Here is a 4,697-nt window from a genome sequence, read left to right as displayed (position 1 = left end):
TGGAAGAAGCACAAGCTGGAATCAAGATTGCTGGGAGAAATATCAATCACCTCAGATATGCAGATGACACCACCCTTATGGCAGAAAGTGAAGAGGAACTACAAAGCCTCTTGATGAAAGTGAAAGTGGAGAGTGAAAAAGTTGGCTTAAAGCTCAACATTCAGAAAAAGAAGATCATGGCATCCGGTCCCATCACTTCATGGGAAATAGATGGGGAAACAGTGGAAACAGTGTCAGACTTTATTTTTGGGGACTCCAAAATCACTACAGATGGTGACTGCAGCCATGAAATTAAAAGATGCTTACTCCTTGGAAGGAAAGTTATGACCAACCTAGACAGCATATTCCAAAGCAGAGACATTACTTTGCCAACAAAGGGCCGTCTAGTCAGGGCTATGGTTTTTCCAGTGATCATGTATGGATGTGAGAGTTGGACTATGAAGAAAGCTGAGCCCCGAAGAATTGATGCTTTTGAACTGTGGTGTTGGAGAAGACTCTTGAGAGTCCCTTGGACTGCAAGGAGATCCAACCAGTCCATTCTAAAGGAGATCAGTCCTGGGTGTTCATTGGAAGGACTGATGCTAAAGCTGAAACTCCAGTACTTTGGCCACCTCATGTGAAGAGTTGACTCATTGGAAAAGACTCTGATGCTTGGAGGGATTGGGGGCAGAAGTAAAAGGGGATGACAGAGAATGAGATGGCTGGATGGCATCACCGACTCGATGGATGTGAGTTTGAGTGAACTCCGGGAGTTGGTGATGGACAGCGAGGCCTGGCGCGCTGGGATTCATGGGGTCGCAAAGAGTCAGACACAACTGAGCAACTGAACTGAACTGAACATGAGAAAGAAGTTTCTTAGAAAACCAAATATCACCCTGGAAGAGGTATCTGATTTGTAATTTTGACTCCAGAGGGTAAAGTAGAAAGAATAAAGGCAGGTTTCAATTCCATTTAAGAAAAATCTCTGAAAATGTTAAGAAGTACCTGTTCGTGGAATTGAAACAGGAAGGAAGAGGGATAGGGCACAACCTTTGAAAGAATGACATGACCACCAGACCTGACAAAAACTGGTTAGATCCAACCAGGTCCAAGATAGTGGGAGATTCAATTTCCTGTGGACCTTGAGACTCATTATACACGCCCTGTAATGCATTAGCTAAATGACACACCCATGGGTTTCACAACAGTTCTTAGGCCAACCCTAAAAGGCCAAAAAATTGGGCAACCCTAAAAGCCCAATTCCTGGAAATCTCTGCCCCTTCCCCCAAACAGTTGGACTAATCCTTCCACTTACTAGACTGTGAAATTACACAGCCCGTAAAACCTAACCACCTCACATTTCATGCCCCCTGGCCTTCCAACATAGCCCACACTGTCTGTGGAGTGCATTTCTTCCAAGGCTGTTCTCCCCTTTTGAGATAGACCACATTTTGTCTCTTATTGTTCAGTAGCTAAGTCACTTCCAATCTTGGCAACCCCATGGACTACAGCATGCCAGGCTTCCCTGTCCTTCACTATCTCCCAGAGTTTGCTCAAACTCATGTCCATTGAGTCAATGATGCCATCCCACCATCTCATCCTCTGTCACCTCATTCTCCTACCCTTAATCTTTTCCCAGCATCAGGGTCTTTTCCAAAGAGTCAGGTCTTAGCATCAGGTGGCCAAAGAATTGGAGCTTCACATTCAGCATCAGTCCTTCCAATGAATATTCAGGGTTGATTTCCTTTAGGATTGACTGGTTTGATCTCCTTTGGGGACTCTTAAGAGTCTTCTCTAGCACCACAATTTGAAAGCATCAGTTCTTTGGTGCTCAGCCTTGTGGTCCAAGTCTCATATCCGTACATGACTACTGGAAAATCCATAGCTTTTACTAGATAGACATCTCCATGCATTCTGTTTGTGGAATGTGCGTCTCTCAATAAACACTCTTCTTACCTATTGTTTTGTCTTTTATTGAATTCTGTCTACATGAGTCTTAGAGAATCTTTTTAAAAAATTTTTTAATTTTATTTATTTATTCTTTGACTATGCACAACAACATGTAGGCTCTTCATTCACTGTACAGGGATGGAACCTGTGCCCCCTGCTTGGAAAGCACGGAGTCTTAACCACTAACTGCCAGGGAAGTTCGACATAAAGAATCTGAGCTTCGTTAAGTCCTGACCCCAGGTGTGTGATTTCAGTTAAAAGACTGTGGGTTCAAGTCCTGATCTGGGTTCAGGCTGGGTTTGAGTCTGGCCCATTGGTTCAAGTCCCATCTGGGTAGTGTGGTTTCAGCACGATCTACTCTGTGAGATCAGAAACTTGTCTCTGCTCCAGATAATCACATAGAGTTAACCAGTCACACTGAGGAGTTATTTTTGAAGAGGGAAATGTGTTCCATAACCACTCATTGAATACTCTCTATGGTCGAGCACTGGGCTAGCTTCTGAAGATGTAAAACTGAGTAAGGTATGGTTTCAACCAGGTAAGAAAGAGATATCAACAAGTAACAATGCCCCCGAGTAACTCACATCACTGGCCTCACCAGCCTATAACAGAATGAGATCCCACTTACTTTTTATATACTACCCTTATTTCAGCTCCATGCCCCACCTGCCTAAATTCCAGAAATAAGCCTCCTTGAAGTGTCTCTCCAATTATTCTCAGTCTCCTAGGATAAAGCTTTCTTATCTGGCCAATGAGGAAAAGGAGCCTTAACAATGGAAAACCATGGCAATCCTCTCAGAGCAAGCTCCAGAGTGACAGTCACAGCTGCAGGGGGAAGCTTGCTTGGGAACTCGAGTGGGAGTGGAGGCTCCTGCTTGAGGCCAATCAGGAGACTTGCAGGGTGGAAAAAGAGCTTCAGAATTCAGTGGCTGAGTAGATGCAGTTTGACCTGGAATTGATCTGGTATCTGAATCCCAACCCCCAAAGGACCTGGTTTGCCCAGAAAATGTGGCCAAGAAAAGTTGGATTCACAGGGGAGAAGTGTGTACCCAAGAAGGGCACCCGAAGTGTTGAGTTTTATTTAGAAGACGGTTTCCAAGCCAAGGATAGCCGTGGATCTGTCTGTTTAACTCTCCCATTTTTGTGCAGTTCTTATAGCCAACCAAGCAGAAATATGCTGATGACACCGTCCTGCTAAGGAGGGAGATGAGAACAGAGGGCTTCCCAGGTGGCTCATTGGTAAAGAATGGGCCTGCCAAGCAGGAAACACAGGTTCGATTCCAGGGTCAGGAATATCCCCTGGGAAAGGGAATGGCAACCCGCTCAAGTATTCTTGCCTGGAAAATTCCATGAACAGAGGAACCTGAAAGGCTGCAGTCCATAGGGTCACAAAGGAGTCGGACACAACTGCATGATTCAACACACAGAAATATGTTGATGACACCATGCTGCTAAGGAGGGATAAGAGAACAGACTGATAAGAGATAACAGACAGATAAGAGAACAGTCTGAAGGATGAGGAAGATTTTCAGGAGGAGTCTCTTTATGCATGAGAGTTTCTTGCCCAGATTTAGGAAGTGGGACCAGCCCCAGCTGTTCATTCTCAGTTTCTGAATGTCGGTGGTTCACACAACCTTGTGGCCTCTGGCCCTCCTTACCTGCATTTACTCACATCGCAGTGCAAACCGGAGCCTGCAAAGTCGACATCACCTCTGCCGGTCCCATTTCCCTTTCCAGTCCAGACACGTCTCCTGGGTCAAGATGCCAACCAAGGACAGATGGAATTCCTTCTGCAGAAGTGACCCTAAGGCTCCTTAGTGATCCTGAGCGGGGATTTTATTCTACTATTTGCCGTGCAAACAGGATGCCACCTATTTCAAGCACAACAGAATAACACACCTCACGGAAATGCCAAGAAGTCCTGGAGGGGGAGGAAATAGCCTTGATTCTGGAGAAAAAGAAAAATTGTACTAATAATACTACCCCCAAAGAAACCACTTAGAGAAGCCAGATGATTTTCTAACACAGAGAGGCTGAAGTAAAACACCACAAACTAGAATGAATGCCAAAAGGAGGTGTCTTGAAAGAGTCAATATTGCAGCATTAATACCCAGATGGCTCTCTCTAGGGCACGCAAACTCTGCTGGAGAAGGAAGTGGGTAGGAGGCAGGGGAGAAAGGCAGCTTCACACCAAGCACGGAAAGGGAAATATGCATTTAATTTTAAGCTGTCCTCCTGGGCTCCCCACTGTGGGAGCCCACCAGCGAACAGCGGAAGGGAAAACAGTAACATTCTAGGCTTTGTGTGTGTGTGTGTGTGTGTGTTCTCCCTTCTGTGAACTGTTATACGGTTCACACATGTTACCACGGCAGTGGATTCCAGAGGGGTCCTGCTGAACAGAGGCTCTTCTTCTTTGAATTACTCATCTGGGGGAAGAAGGGGAGGGATGTCCTGTGATCAAACTATTTCAGAAGTACTGAATTCATCAAAATTTTAACTGTTTGTTTACTGCAGAGTTCTTAGACTGATTTACTCTGTTAATATACATTGTGACTTTCCAAACAGAGAAATATGTGGTTTTCTCCAATTTAGATGAATGGGTCCTTTCTTGGGGCACTTTCTGGATCTAGAGTTCTAGAAACTCGGCCTTGAAACATCACAGAAGCAATCCTTTATCCCCGTATCTGATCTGTCATTCCGTCTTGAGATCTGCCTCATGGTCACCACATCCTTACACCCTGATCCCAGCAGCCACCGCCTGGCAGGGC

The sequence above is a fragment of the Bison bison genome, unplaced genomic scaffold (genome assembly GCF_000754665.1).
Source record: "Bison bison bison isolate TAMUID 2011002044 unplaced genomic scaffold, Bison_UMD1.0 scf7180017864205, whole genome shotgun sequence".
NCBI lineage: Eukaryota > Metazoa > Chordata > Mammalia > Artiodactyla > Bovidae > Bison > Bison bison.
The sequence above is the reverse complement of the archived record's forward strand: the minus strand, read 5'-3'. Positions refer to the sequence as shown.